This window comes from Acipenser ruthenus, chromosome 5 (genome assembly GCF_902713425.1).
Source record: "Acipenser ruthenus chromosome 5, fAciRut3.2 maternal haplotype, whole genome shotgun sequence".
Taxonomy (NCBI): Eukaryota; Metazoa; Chordata; class Actinopteri; order Acipenseriformes; family Acipenseridae; genus Acipenser; species Acipenser ruthenus.
The window spans coordinates 15,018,735-15,035,472 of record NC_081193.1 but is presented as its reverse complement, the minus strand read 5'-3'; the positions used below and the strand labels follow the sequence as shown (position 1 = coordinate 15,035,472).

Sequence of the window (16,738 nt, the reverse complement as noted above, 5' to 3'; positions counted from 1 at the left end):
ATTCTGTAATTGTGTGCTTTAAACAATATGAACTAAGCTTACTCGTTTCCGCCTAGCGGAAGTGACCAACTACCCTGCGCGCTCTGGGAAAATTAAATTACTGCAGCAGTCATGGCTATTGCTGGCAAGAAGCTTGATGTGGAACTATTTTGGATTTCAGTCAGATGACAACGGCAATCTGGTTGAACGCGGACAGCCAAAATGTCTTAAGTGTTTTAAAGAAGTAAAAAACAAAGGAGGAAATGCCACCAATTTATTGAAACATCTTTCAGATCACCACCTCTTTGCTGAAGTTTACTTTTACTGGAGTTTCTTCCGTTCTTTTAGTTTAGGTAAGTGAATACCAGTGCATATTACTGATAAAGTCACAGCAAAGATAACACATAACAGGAACATGCTAGAAGCTGATCAAAAGGGAGTTCATTGATGCTTGTTTATTTCGTCATTACAGTGCATTTGCTAGAAAATGCAAAAATATAATTTGCTGACGTGTCATTAAAACTCTACTGCATGTCAAAAATGTCAGCAGTGTTTTTATATTCTTTGGATTTTGTGTTAATTTGTATTTTATGTGAATGTAATGTGATAGCTGTGAAACTCCTGTGTTTTGAAATGTATGCATGAGCGGTGGACAGACCAGGATGAATACAGACTTCATTGCTATCATATCAGTTTCCCTACAGATAACAAGATCAATGTGATGCTTCACCTGCAGAGGAAAGCACAGTACCTGTAGAAGCTTCCAAGTCACACTGCAAAGATCTGCCAATGCAGGCGGCTGCAGGTTCAGCATGAAAGCAATAAAAAGCACTTGCACTTTATTATAGTAGCCAGAATAGTTGTCGTTTGTCCAATTTCTTTGCACGATTTTTAACAACCAAACAAACATGATGGGCCGAATGGCCTCCTGTCCCTAGTAAAATGTCTTATGTTCTGATTTAAGGTGCACTGGGGCGTTTTTTTTGTTTGTTTGTTTGTTTCTGATGCTTTTTGAAGCTGGCCAAAATGCCAGAGTTCTCTTTTTATGTCTAAGAAATAAAGAAAATGGTGTCTTTTACACAAGTGTTGTGCTTTCTTACCTGTTTTATTTAAATTTTATAGTTGGTGGCAATGACCTTTGAATACACTGGAACGTGTTTTCAGCAGAAATTATATATATATATATATATATATATATATATATCTCACACACACACACACAAACACAGAGGTCGCGTTAACGCAAAATTTTGCATCCTAGACGCAAAATAGATCAATTGGACAGAAAAATATTTTGTCTTGCGTTCACTAGGCGCACAGAATGGAAAAGGAAGCAGACATGCATATTCGTGGTAATCTATTACACAATGACGTAAAATACTTGCTTGTTTAAAAAAACTGTTCTGCAATATAACAGCATTGATTAAGGTACACTCCAGTCCTGTAGGTGGCAGCAATAAGCCTTGTATTTGGCGTGCGCTGTGTAACTATGCATCCAAAACGAAAATAATTTCATGTTGCAACAAAGCTGGAAACTATTGGTTGTTTGAAAAAAAGGAGTAACGCAGGCAAATCTCTGTCTGGATATAAGTTGTCAAAAGCACCAGGATCAGAAGACACAGTTGGAAATGAAGTGCAGATAGACTTAGGACAGAGGGAAGGAGACACTCCTTCACACAGAGCGTGGTGAGGGTATGCAGTGGGCCATCTAGTCATATTGTTGAGGCAGATTCCTTTAAGACCAGACGAACCTAGATGGGCCGATGTTTGTAAATATTTTTCTGTTCTTATGTTAAATTAAGGTGACCCTGACTCTTGGATAAATCAGGGCTCTGGCAGAATCACAGTGCTGAATATGAGATCTAAAGTAATGATGAAATTATGGAAATCCAGCTGTCCTGTCTTATACAGACGTGCTCAAATTTGTTGGTACCCTTACAGCTCATTGAAATAATGCTTTATTCCTCCTGAAAAGTGATGAAATTAAAAGCTATTTTATCATGTATACTTGCATGCCTTTGGTATGTCATAGAATAAAGCAAAGAAGCTGTGAAAAGAGATGAATTATTGCTTATTCTACAAAGATATTCTAAAATGGCCTGGACACATTTGTTGGTACCCCTTAGAAAAGATAATAAATAATTGGATTATAGTGATATTTCAAACTAATTAGTTTCTTTAATTAGTATCACACATGTTTCCAATCTTGTAATCAGTCATTCAGCCTATTTAAATGGAGAAAAGTAGTCACTGTGCTGTTTGGTATCATTGTGTGCACCACACTGAACATGGACCAGAGAAAGCAAAGGAGAGAGTTCTCTGAGGAGATCAGAAAGAAAATAATAGACAAGCATGGTAAAGGTAAAGGCTACAAGACCATCTCCAAGCAGCTTGATGTTCCTGTGACAACAGTTGCAAATATTATTAAGAAGTTTAATGTCCATGGAACTGTAGCCAACCTCCCTGGGCGCGGCCGCAAGAGGAAAATCGACCCCAGATTGAACAGAAGGATAGTGCGAATGGTAGAAAAAGAACCAAGGATAACTGCCAAAGAGATACAAGCTGAACTCCAAGGTGAAGGTACGTCAGTTTCTGATCGCACCATCCGTCGCTTTTTGAGCGAAAGTGGGCTCCATGGAAGAAGACCCAGGAGGACTCCACTTTTGACAGAAAAACTTAAAAACGCCAGACTGGAATTTGCTAAAATGCATAGTGACAAGCCACAATCCTTCTGGGAGAATGTCCTTTGGACAGATGAGTCAAAACTGCAGCTTTTTGGCAAGTCACATCAGCTCTATGTTCACAGACGAAAAAATGAAGCTTTCAAAGAAAAGAACACCATACCTACAGTGAAACATGGAGGAGGCTCGGTTATGTTTTGGGGCTGCTTTGCTGCACCTGGCACAGGGTGCCTTGAATCTGTGCAGGGCACAATGAAATCTCAAGACTATCAAGGCATTTTGGAGCGAAACGTACTGCCCAGTGTCAGAAAGCTCTGTCTCAGTCGCAGGTCATGGGTCCTCCAACAGGATAATGATCCAAAACACACAGCTAAAAGCACCCAAGAATGGATAAGAACAAAACATTGGACTATTCTGAAGTGGCCTTCTATGAGTCCTGATCTGAATCCTATCGAACATCTATGGAAAGAGCTGAAACTTGCAGTCTGGAGAAGGCACCCATCAAACCTGAGACAGCTGGAGCAGTTTGCTCAGGAAGAGTGGGCCAAACTACCTGTTAACAGGTGCAGAAGTCTCATTGAGAGCTACAGAAAACGTTTGATTGCAGTGATTGCCTCTAAAGGTTGTGCAACAAAATATTAGGTTAGCGGTCCCATCATTTTTGTCCATGCCATTTTCATTTGTTTTCTTATTTACAATATTATGTTGAATAAAAAATCAAAAGCAAAGTCTGATTTCTGTTAAATATGGAATAAACAATGGTGGATGCCAATTACTTTTGTCAGTTTCAAGTTATTTCAGAGAAAATTGAGCATTCTTCGTTTTTTGTGGAGGGGTACCAACAAATTTGAGCACGTCTGTATGTACAGCTTGAAGGTAGTGGTATATAATATAGCCTTTTCACTTACAGAGCTGCAGTAGAAACAACAGTAGCATTCTTACCCAGAATATCTTAAGACCTTGGCCTGCACCTTATCAGTTTAGTACTCTTAAATCTATATTTAAGATGCTTTTGGACAGTAAAAAGAGACAAGCTGGTGCAGTCTGATCTTTTCTATTTCTGACTTCTACACTTGGTTGTTGTTGAAAGTAATCTTTTTCAGCCAAAGAATATGATGGAGGGATTTGATGACATTCAGATTATAGCAATTGAACACTGTCCTGAACCCTGATCCTGACAGCTGAGAAATGAAAGCCATTGAACTATATTGATTCCATAGATTATGAACATGAGTAGTTCTGCATCGGTGCATCAGTTTAATTGAACAATAGTGACTTTTGCATTAATTTGTTAATATTTTCATAATCTGTGCAGACAGAACTAGTACCATTCCTTAAACCAGTCTGTCAGGAATTAGCAAAACTGTGTGCTGCTCTTCCCAGTGAATTTGACGTTGTGCACTGCATGATGTGTTTAGCACATTCTTCCCTCTCTTTTGTTGTTGGGACAAAGCAGTCCAAGTCCAGTCATTGTTCTTGCGTTGTTAAAGTACACAAAGCTGATGAATAACAACATAATTCCAGTATGTTTCACCTAATATGTATTGCCATAATTTTGTAGGGCCCCCATTTTCCTATATGAAACATGCACACATTATGGAAAAGGTGAATGAGATTTTTCTTAATGGTATTTTTCCCCCTATACTTTTAGTGAAGATAGCTGTATTTTGTGGGAGTTGTCTGTGAGAGATTGTGGTTGACATGCCGGCACAAAGTGTCCAGGTTTTATTTGTTTTGCAGCACAAAACAAAAACCATTGCAGGTGCAATACCATGCGCCACCACTGGGATACCAACAATCCTGTCACCGCAGGGTGACTTCGCTCCTTCAGCACCACAGTGCCCTGCACAAAATGTTTTACAAAATACAAACAAAAACGCAAATTATCGTTAATAAAGCAACAGGTACTCGCTCCGAGAAGAGAGGCCTCACACCAGGAGCACTATCTTTACTAAATAAAATATGCTATAAAAAAAAAACCCAAAAACTAGACAATCTTAATCGTTTTTCAATGTCAGATGATCAAATTAATGTTAATACGTAAGATTTACTGGATTTGGCTCTAAGAACTAAGAGTATGTTCCACGACCTAAAGTGAAGTAAGGCAGTTTATGAATGCACAAACCAATTATAATAACAAAAATAATTATGATAATAAAACAATCTGACTGACTCCATAGTAGTGCAGAACAAATGTGTTGTTAAAAACTCCTTTAGTTTTTGCAGTGCAAAGCAGTTTCGGAGAGAAACAAATGGACATGCAGGGCGGGGGGAGCAGGGGCAGTGAAAGAAACGCATGGGCGCCATTCCACAGAGGGGAAGCTAGATTTGTGCCATAGTGTTATCGTTTCTGTCCGACTGAGAAACCTGTTTTTACCTTTCAAAACATTAAGAATCGCCTACGATTATGTGGATATAATTAGTGCTGCTTGTATTCTTCTTTCAAAAATAGCATAGGTTTTCTAAACATTTTTTAAATTCACGACTTTTTTTTCAGTCGTATTATTCGTAGTTAAAATAATATAGGCTACTTATTGATTACTGAAAAAAAGCTATACTAATAACGTGAATCATCTCACATTTTAAATATTCTAATAAACTTTACTGTGATCATGTGATTATGAGTTTTGCTTTTGTTGTCGTTCTGATATATATTGTTGTTGCTCCATTAAAAGACGTAACTTAAACTTGATCACACGTGTGCTTGCAAGAATAAATGGAAAATAATGTTTCACAGGATTATTATTATTTTTTGGCAACGCAAACTGGAAACACAGCGTAATGGCCTGAATACAGCATCAGCAAAAAAAAAGACAAAAAAAAACATGTACATCTACATAGGTTTCAGATACTTACACAAGGTCAACATGTTTTAACAGGCAAATGAGATTATGCAAACTTTTCTGCTTGATTGGAGGGCCTTTGGTTTGCAAAGTACAGTAGTTTCTTTAGCAGGGTATTCACAATGCACTGTAGTCTGTTTTCATGTCATTTTGTGCACTGTTCATGTACACTGTGGAGTTGGATGGCACACCATTTTAAATCATTATTATTTATGAACCTTGCATATATGAACATATCATATGCAGCACAATTTGACTAGTTTAACACACCCATCTTTTAAAATACAAAAAAGCAACAATCTCTTGTTTTCTCTGTGTATTTGTTAGTGATTTCTTAACAGGCAGTAATACATTGATGATAAATCTGCAATATGCTGACCCAAGATTAAAGACATTTCTTTATTTTCTTTTCAGTGACTCATCATCCTATCTATTGCTTGCCTTGATCCTTCTGCAACAAAGAGGTACAGATTGCTTAAAAAAATGATTCATGCTTTAGCAAATGTTTTGGGTGTTTGTATTCCACTGTTCGTGAAACAGGATGTGATTGTGTGTTGCTACACCTTCTTACAAATGCAATGCAAATTGCGTTCTGGTCCTGGAAAAACAATGCGTCAGCATTCTTATTCTATGTCTAATGCAGCAGTTGAGTGCTCTGGTGGTTTGGGCTTCTGTACGTCATTTGTAGACCTTATTTTATCTATATGCACATGTTTAAAACTTTGATAGATGAAGCTGTTGCTGTAGCTACCACAGTTCTGACCTCTGATTGGTTGGGCTAACAATGGCTATATCTTCAGCTGCACTTGCCCAAATTTAATTAAATATCCTTTTGACAGCCACAAAAAGTACAAAAATAAAAAAACTTTGTTCAAGGTTATTTTGTTCCTCAAGAATAAATGTAAGATGACAATTTCAAAAAGGCTTTGTTATGTAGATGGAATTCAGTTTAAAGCGGTTAATGCAGTATGGATATTCATTACAATCGTGGCAACCTCTGTCCTAACACTGCAGAACAATTAGTTAACTTCTTCAAGGTTTATTTTTATTATGCAGTACTTTATTTAAATTTAATCCAGGGGTTGGTTTAGCAACACTTGTATTAGGCACATTTAATATGGAATGTGTGTTGAGAAATTCAGTTTTTCCTCACCATGGTAATAATACGCAATACTATTTTATAAGCCGAATACCTATGGTACAATGTCTTTATTCACAAGTGCTTTTATTTGTGCTTTTAGACTGGTTTTGCTCAGTTTTAGAATTCATAGGAAAGAGTTCTATCTGGAAGGATAGATTTAAATTTGTGCACAGAAATACTTACAGTAGTTTGTAATACTGTGTAGAACATTCGGTGTACCACCTCTGCTACTTCCAGCACATTCTATTTTACAAGAAACAAACTTTAATAAATAGCATCTTGCGTTGCGTTAAATTTACATACAATGAATGAGCAGGAAAACATTTTCTAACAACAAAGGTTAACGTTGTATTGATAAACTGTATTGTCAGCTCTACAGCCTTTTCAATGTAACAACATTTCAACTGTAAAATATATTTCTAGCATAAACAATGCCGTCCTTTAAAACATAACCTATCAAACAACTGGGTACAGTAACTGGTGCAAACCAATATCAACACTTGAAGTTTAGCGACATGCCTCGCTCTTGAAGACCAGTACAATACAACCTGCTTATTCAAGTGCAGCGACTGGGACACTTTAGATCATCAATAATAAAATCACCACTGATGCTGTATGACAGTGGTTGGCAAATGGCGGCCCAGGGGCCAAATCCGGCCCGCAGACAGGTGTCGTCTGGCCCGTGGATGCCTCCTGGCAGGGCTAAGCGAGAGCGGAACTTCATTTTAATATTGCCGAAAGGGGGCTGTCGTGGGGGATTCTCTGTATGACCTTCATATGTTTCTTGCGAAGCAGAAAATTAAGTGTTTTGCCATATCGATTCCAAAGTACAGTACTTGCTGATTGTGATGATACATTTATGCTTCGCTATGGTACTGGAAATCCTCATATGATAGACAGGAACGCTGATAACCTCAAACAAAATTCACAAGTAGCAGACTTTTTTTTTTTTTTTTTAAGTGCTTCATTGCTTTATGACAAATTTAATGAGAAAAATGGCACTTTGTTCTGCAGTCAGCTTTAGAACACCAGGTGTGGTAGGCGATACATAGGCAGTCCTTCAAAGATTCTTGTGTCAGCCTGTTTCGTGCATCTGTTTTAAATATTGCATTCATTGTGGAATAAGCCGCTTCACATGTGTAAGTAGATCTGAATATGGAGAGCAAAAACAGAGCCAGCGGACATATACTGAGCATCAAAAAAAACATCGCTTATATTTGAGCATCAAAATAAACTTATCTTAATATGTAAAGAAAAAGGTTTGTTCAGTCAGTATGGGCCTCCGACCTATACTCAGTTCATTTCTATACTCTGGGGTGGCCAGAGTTCCCCATACAACTAAACACCTCCCCTCGGGTACGTAATTATTTCTTCTACTTTTTAGTTTCTTTTAAGGCAGGCTGTCTCACTCGGCCGTGCTTGCCTGTTTTTTGTTTATACTGATGACTTCCGCCAGCGTCACTGGGTATCCTCTCACCGGCCACCTGAATGCACAACCAAGCGCAGTTCTTATGGGCCGAGCAATTCCCCAAGGCCTGACTCTCAGCCACTCAGAGAGAGGGAAAGCAAACACACCCTCTTCCCCACCTCTCCCTGTCATCGCCATGAATGACCAACGGATCTTACGAGACTGCTGCCCTCTTCCTGCAGAACCACGGATACTCCAGATAGTCAGCACAGATCTCCCCTGTTACAGTGGCAAAAAAAAAAAAAAAACATAGTTAAAGGGAAAGGGGTCAGAGCGCATTGTGCGATATCCAAGATCGGTAACTTATAGGAAACCATAAGGCTACCGTTCCCCAATTTGTCATGCATGAGATATTGAATTTCCCCGGGCAACGCCAGGTACTTCAGCTAGTTACTTATATTTGGATAAATATTTGGACGAGGGATACTGTGAAAGTCACAGGCTAGTAGCGTGTGTGGCCACCATTGGAAGCAACACAAGCAGTACACATTATACACAGTATCTTACCCAGTTTCAGGCACCAGTGTATAGCACTGTTATATGAATTATCTGTTAAGTGTAGGTACAATAAATAAGTAGGTCATTTTGACTAGTACCAAACCTGACAAGGCTTCCTTACAACCTGGTTTTATTCTCTGTAGATACACAGGCATCAATTTTTCTAGGGCTGCAACAAAGGGTACATTTTGACCTTCGAAGGTTTGGAACACATTACTGAAGGAAGGTTCAAACCTTCGATGGTACTCAATTGCATAATTTATTGGTGATGTCGCCATTGCTACTTGTTTATATTTGATTGAAAATCCTATTATTTTACAGGAAATCTATATAAAACATTCACATGTAGTTTAAAAATACGTTCCATAGAACAGTAATCATGTTTTTATAATTTAAATAAAAAAAAATAAATACGCATTTTATTTACCCGTAATAGAGCCTGCTTGCGATCTATACAGTGAGCTTGCATTGCACCAGCACCAACTGCTGCGGACAAAGCTTTATTTAACAGTCACCATTCCAAGACGGATATCAGTCACATTTTACTACTACTAAAAATATTAATAATCCTACTAATAATATGAATTTACGCTTGTCAAGTGACCCCAGAGATTGGTTATACCTCCATGATATGAGTAGCTTGCACAGTTTGCATTCAACTTTTTTTTTGGTTGTCTGGGTATTTAACAAAAAAATCCTAAACAGCAGAGGGGTTTCGAGACATATCTTTAAATACAGCTTACGCTATACACTTTTCTGTCAAGATGGCAAATGAAGAAATTAAAAGTTTGCCTCTGGATAACACAAGCTGGAGCGGGGAGGGGCGGACGGTGCTCAGTTTTCAAAATTAAAATTATTGGTGTTAGCTTATATTTTGTATATTTTGTATAATTCAAACATATTATACCATATTACACCATAGCACTTCTCTTACACCGTCGTGTACACTAGTTATTCAGTACATATTTTACTGAAGCAATACAGCCACTAGAGGTACGAGCCCACTGCTTTGGATACTGTACCCTGCTCCAGTTGTACGTAATGTATAACGATTTGATAGTGGATTTTATTCACTTTTGTTTACTTAATATGCATACAAATCAAAAGATCGAATTTTGCATGTGAGTGACATTTAATGTGTGATTTTTATAGTATTCACACATTGTCAAACAGTTTCTGTTAATAGGAAAGAAAAAAAAAAACATGCAGTGCGTGAACTTGACTGACGAACCTTCGAAAGTTTAAAACAATCTTCGAATCCCCGGCTAGCGAACGAACCTTCGAACCTTCGGACACAGCCCTACATTTTTCACTCTCAGCTGTGTGTATACAGATGACCCGGTCTGTCAAGCACATTAGGGACTGCTGCCATCTGCCAGTGAAAAACAAAACTGCATACACTTTTACAATAAAGTTTTCTCATTTTTTCATTGAAGCATGTTGAAGACATGTTCAACTTTGTAGATGCACATATACTGTACGCTATTCTCACTGAAGTGACAAATTTGGTCTTGCATGTGCTCCACATGGAAATCGCCAAATAAGCAGCTGGGTGGTTAAATAGTACACCAAAACCAATAATATAAAGACTACTACTTTTGACAAGTTTAAATGTTACTTTAGAGTACAAGTACTTGCAGTATATACTTCAGACATCATTTCTGATCGCAGTCCAGGGTCTCGGACGCTGTATGACAAGTCAGAATTACGTCATCTACAATCTGGTGACGTGTGTCTTTTTTTTAAACCCTTTCACCTTTCATTCTGAAATACCTTAAATATCTCACTGTCACATACCCGTGTCTCTAATGTATGCCGTTTTCCCTTTAGGGTTCTCTGTTGGTTGAGAGGACGGATGTATCAACGACGTCGCGTTTGATTTTTTTTAAACCTCTTGTATAATGGGTACAAACTCAGCACATTTACTCAAATGTCAATTTATCCAATTTCGCGAATGCAGTCTGTATTTTAAAGTATGAACAACAGTTTGGATCACTGCGCAGTCAAAAGGGCTGCGACACGATGCGTCCTTCGTACAACAAATAGTGAAGCTGCACAGCTTTTATAGCTGTCTGTGCTGGACATGTCGCATTCATCTGCAACACAAGTATGAATCAGGCTTTAGAGTTTTCCACGATTCTGAAACCGCATGTTGTAAAGAAAGCCACTGCTGTCTTTACAGAAAACAGCGCAGTCACTATTTTTTTGTATTTTAGCTGTCGCCCATTTACATTCTTGCTAAGCTACAAATCTCATTCGCTGACCTACATAGCTACACGTAATTGCTGCATGCATACACAACCAAACAATTATAGATACTCGTAGACTTGTATTTTCAGTTCATGACATAAAGGTCATTCCATATGAAATCAATCACCAAAAACCTCGACTTCCTTTGATTTCGATAAAAAATGTCTGCTTTTTGGAGAAGTGGTTACAGTGTAAATTTTAGGCATGAGTGACATCTTGTTCATGAGCTAGTGCATCAAAGTTGACCCATTTTTGGACCCCCCACTCAACCTTTCCATGGTTATAACTTCCTCCATAACTGACACAGAAAGGTAGTTTTGGTGTTGTTTTAAAACTCTGGAATAGCACTGTCTTCTCATTCTATGGAAGGTTCTGTGAATTGTAAGGTAAGGTTGTATGATTCTGTGGCCCTTGACCTCACCCAGGTCAAATCGTGTAACCTTGGATTTTTGTCATTGTTTGATAGATTGTAGCCTAGACCCTTATCTACATTTCCTGCATCATTTTGTGCCTGCTGTTGGTTGAGGCACAGCACGGAGTTGAATGCAGTGTCAGGTGAATCTTTTTCTAAGTGAACCGATTACACACCTAATACAATTAAACAAAAATATTTAGTTGTAATCGAGTATACTCACCTGTTAAATTGACGCTGCAGTGAACTGGTGCAGCTGTAACAGATTTAATTAATTAACCAATTTGGCCTATTAACACACATGACTAAAGTGTAGCACAAGTGAATTAAATACAGATCAATACAAAATGTGCCATTTAAAAGTGAAAAACAAGAAACCCAACAATAACTCAACTAAGGTTTGTCCTTAAACCTGGTACTCTAACAAAAAACATTGATATACTTCTCAGTTTAACATTCTTCACGTTGAATGTTTGTAGCTACAATTCTTGCAGTTTTGCAATCTATTTGATATTGAAGACAATTTGTTGCATAAGTGGCAAGTACTTCCTGTGACTTTCTTGGCATTAACCCTTTGCTGCCGACGTGCTCTATTTTTGATACTGTGATGTCGATTACAAAATGCATCATATCTCGGCCGTCAAACAAGCATTCTTTTCACTGAGTCACAGCCATAACTATGGTGAATGCATCCATGTAATTGGTTTAGGGCTAGGGTGGGTAGGACATGTAATCTTTTAACTACAAGGATAATTAACTTTTGTCCGCCGTTACAGTTCAATGGGGTACTCACACATTTGAAATGCCTGTATTTCCTCTTCTACATGCCTAAAGCGCTGATCTATAACTTATCCAAAAGCTAAGAATTGGGAACAATTTTTTTTTTTTTAATTTTTGAGGTTTTATTAAATAAATAAATAAATAAATAAATAAATAACTTTTATAAAAGCTTTTTTTTTAAAAATACTTCCGGAATGCTGTGTGTATGTGTTTGATTGCGTGCAGGGCAGGAGACGGCGATTGAGACAAAAAGCTAAGTTATTGTAGATCCCCCTTTTTATTTTATTCTTTTACTGTTATTGTAATTATATTTGTGTTTATTTTATTTCCTGTCCTGTTTTGAAAATGTTTCTCTGGACAGAGGTGGAACTAATGTAAACGAGTTGCACGCATCTGATGCCTAAATAACTTAGGTGTAACTTCAATTTTTTAGTTATTATTAGTGTACTTTCCCGATGTTTTTTCGTTTCCGTGTGTGTAAAACGATGGATAATTATTTAGATGTATTTATTACTTTTATTATCATTTATTTATTTTTTATTGGTAGTATGTTTTATTTTTTGTCATTTGTTTTGTCTTTTTTTACCAATACAGTAGCATACTGTATTCACAAGTTTTTTTCTTTTTGAATAATAATAATAAAAATAAAAAAAACACTCTGCATCTTGTGTGATAGATATATGTTGCTACCTTTATACACATACATCATTTTCTTTTATCACAAAACAAGATAATATTACGTTTCCAGTTTCAATTCACAGCTGACCTGCATTCGCCATTTCTTATCTTTTTTTGTAAAATACACCCATTGCAAAACCCTGTATAGCTCTGAAACTAAACAACCAATTTTAATTCTGATTTCTGATTTGAAATCCTTGTAAAATTGCGCAGCTCCTATTTACTCAATTTTTTCTACATAGTTTAGAAACAATAGTACATTTGTATGTTTTACAAATATTATTTATTATACCATTTTTTATATTTTTTGGGAGGTGTGGCTTATATGTGAAAAAATATAACACATCCCACAACCTAACATATTATTTCATTGGAATGGTCTACTTAATGCCTTTCTGATTTACGGTTACCAAACTACAAGCGCTAGGCAGGATAGGGTTAAATACATCAAAGCATGCTGTGACCCATTTGCAAAGCATCGGGGAGTGTGCCGCACTAAAGGTCGCACCTTAAAAAAGCAGCAGATCAAGGACCACCAGAAGCTAAACTTTGTGTATGGCCAGAATTTGTTACCCTTGTATGAAGTTGCTAGCCCATCATCCTCCTGACCAAGACAAAGTGACCCAAAGGAGTCTAGTTCCAGAGAATCCAGCCCTCATAAACAAATAAACAAGGCCTTGGAGGCAATACAAGAATCTCCACTGAAGAGAAGGAAATTGTCACAAAAGGTATATGCAGCCCAGAAGGTAAAGAAGGTTGGAGAAGCAATGTGGAAGAAGTGGAAGACCGTGAAACAATCAAGGAGCAGGCTCAGGCATATCAAGAGATGATGGCCCAGCTGAAGGAAAAATGTAATTCAAATATCAGTCGAAGTCAGCAAGTTCATATTTTGACAGCTGTCCCAATGTGTTGGTCTATACAGAGGATTGCTGCTGAGTTTGGTGTGACCTATCACGTGTCCAGGACAGCCAATGCTTTACCGGAAGAGAAGGGATGCCTGTCGGATCCAAATCCAAATATTGGGGGGAGGACGCTAACAGAGGAGATTGCTCAAATAGTAAAATTGTTCTGCAAGAGGGAAGATGTTAGGCTGGAAAGAAAGATATTTTGTTTCTGTTTTCAATAACGAGTCGGGAAGGAGGGAGCACCAACAAAAACGTCTTGTTCTCTATAATCTTTCAGAGGCCTGTCGTTTCTTCAAATTACAGCATCCTGACATTAAGATTGGCTTCTCCAGGTTTGCAGAGCTGAAACCAAAGGAGTGTGTATTGGCAGGCAGTAGCGGTACACATGCTCTGTGTGTCTGCACCACACACCAGAATGTAAAGCTGATGTTCATTTGTTCTAAGCTTCCACAACTGAGTGCTAGTACAGAAGTGCTTTTGAAACACTATCAGCATTGCTTATCTTATCTCATGTTTTCCTCACCTAACGTTGATTGCCAGTTAGGAAAGTGTGAACATTGTCCATCACTTGAAGATTTCAAGAGTCATCTACAAATGCTCTTTCAAGATAGCCTGATGGACGTAGTTGAGTATCGGAAGTGGATTACAACTGACTTTCACAAGCCATCTCCAACGTCTTCGTCGACATGATTTCATCACAAAGAAATCATAGTGTCTGCATGTTATCAACAGCTGAGGGATGAACTCCTTCAAGAAAATGAATTCCTAGTTGTTGGTGATTTTGCAGAAAACGTCACTTTTGTCATGCAAGATGAAGCACAATCGCACCATTGGAACAACTCTTAGGCAACCATACATTCTTTTGTTTTGCTATTGGCGAGCCAAAGATGGGAATTCTCAGCACATGTCATATGTTGCAATATAAGAATGCATGACATGACACAGTCGCTGTTTATCTCAGGAGCATCTTTTGAGGTTCTTGGAGAAAAAATTTGGGAGGTGCCTGAGAAAAATCTGACGGGTGTGCAGGGCAATATAAGAACTGTAAAAATGTCCTCAACATATGCTAGCACTTGGAAGATTTTGGCATGGAAGCAGAGTGGAACTTCTTTGTAACATCTCATGGCAAGACCCTGTGATGGTGTAGGAGGAACCATTCAACGAATGGCAACAAAAGTCAGTTTGCAGCATTCATACCAATTTCACAGGTTTGCAAAAGACAACATTCCTGCTCTTGAAGTAGAATACTTCACAATAACACAGTGGCAAGCTGAGGAAGATTTTCTGGAGAAACATTTCCTCAAGGTAAGAACTGTGCCTGGCACACGGCATCTCCACTTATTTCAACCAGTTTCCAAAGCAAAAGTCCTTGTATGAGAGTTCTCTCAGTCAACAAAACAAAGAGAAGAATCAATCACAGTAGAAGGATGTCCTACCATTTGACCAAATTAAAGGATATGTTACTGCTCAGTATGACAGTCAGTGGTGACTCGGGCTGGTGGTGTCTGCTGATCAGAAGAAACGGGAGGCTGAAATAAACTTCCTGCACTCGAATGGACCAGCATGATTATTCTGTTTCCCACCCTGTCCAGATCAATTTATTGTAGACATGGGGGGATGTGCTGACATCAGTGGAGCCAAAAACTTCAACAGGAAGGACATACACCCTGAGAGACAAGGAGATGCCAAAGCATCAAAAGCCTTGACAGAGTGGCTACGAAGGAAAAGAGCAACTTAAGCATAGGTGAGTGGTAAATTGTGTTGCAAGCAGAAATATAAGGACAGAGACCTGAAAATGAAATATCTACATTTCCACCACTTCTAACAATACATTTGCTTTTCCAGGCTCAGTGAATCATTGGATTTGAACAGTGGTAATTACAGCTCCTGGAAAAGCATCACTTAAAATACCAAACATGCGCTGACAGAAGTACCACTGGTGGGGACAAAATTAAACATGCACAATTTAGTATTGATTTATATTTAATTCATCTGTATTTGTTTGTTTTAGCCAATTGTGTAAATAGGACACCTTGGTTAATTCATTAATATATTAATAGCTGTTACATCTGCACCAGTTCACTGCAGCTTCAATATAACAGGAGAGTATACTCGATTGCAAATAAATATTTTTGTTTAATTGTATTAGGTGTGTAATTGCTTCACTTAGAAGACTTCACCTGACACTCTGCATTCAGCTCTTTGCTGTGCCTCAACCAGTGACAGGCACAAAATGAAACTTGCAGGAAATGTAGATAAAGGTTTAGGCTACAATCTATCAAAAACTGAAAAAAATCCAAGGTTATGTGATTTGACCTGGGTGAGGTCAAAGGTCACAGATTCATACAACTTTTTTTATCTTGTATTTCACATCAATTGTGATGTAATGAATAGTCATATTTGAGAGATTTAAAACAACACCAACACCAGCTTTCTATGTCAATTATGGAGGAAGTTATGACCATGTAAAGGTAGGGTGGGCGTCCAAATCAGGTCAAGCTTTGATGACCTGTATCTCATAAATGGGAGGTCACTCAGGCCTACAATTCACAGTGTAACCATTTCTTCCAAAGACAATAATATGTGCAACAGTTTATCAAAATCAGAGGCGGTCAAGTGAAAAATGGCTGTTTTTTTGATTGATGGAATGACCCATAATGCATTTTTGATAGAAATAAAGTAAGCACTTAATCAAATGTGTTTCACAGACTTTATTCAAATTCACAATTTCCGTGACCTCTGTGACAAAATCGTAGCCTTAGTTAACAATGAGTCCTGAACACCAATTTAAAGCGCACGTTGTTGCACACGCTTACCGGTAACAGCAGTGCTGTGTGGGATAGGTAGAGTTTAGAGCACTGGTTCTCAATCTGTGATCCGCTGGTTCTCAATCTGGTGGTCCGCTGGCTCCTTTCAGGTGGTCTGTGGAAAGGTTACATAATTACGGAAAGGACGCAGCAGCGTAGTTTATAGATCCCATTGCAAACCCAAAATATGACCTTAAAAACTCGGATACAGATGCAGGAAGACAATGCTTACATGGAGAACATCAAGTAAAAAAAAAAAGTCTAAACTCTTCGTCATATATAGTTTTGGAGTGTCT

The 16,738-nt window shown here is 38.0% G+C and overlaps 1 protein-coding gene across 8 annotated transcripts in view; it reads left to right on the top strand.

The window, feature by feature from the left end:
* The window catches only part of LOC117402845 (dystrobrevin beta), a 143,943-nt gene that overhangs the window by 5,279 nt on the left and 121,926 nt on the right, over nucleotides 1-16,738 (top strand). For 7 of the 8 annotated variants that reach the window (XM_059023715.1, XM_059023717.1, XM_059023718.1 and 4 more), the window contains exon 2: nucleotides 5,918-5,967. The exons of the other annotated variant lie outside the window; for it this stretch is intronic. The gene's annotated coding sequence lies outside the window, so the exon portion shown is untranslated. The remainder of the gene's footprint in view (nucleotides 1-5,917; nucleotides 5,968-16,738) is intronic. 8 annotated transcript variants of the gene reach the window in all.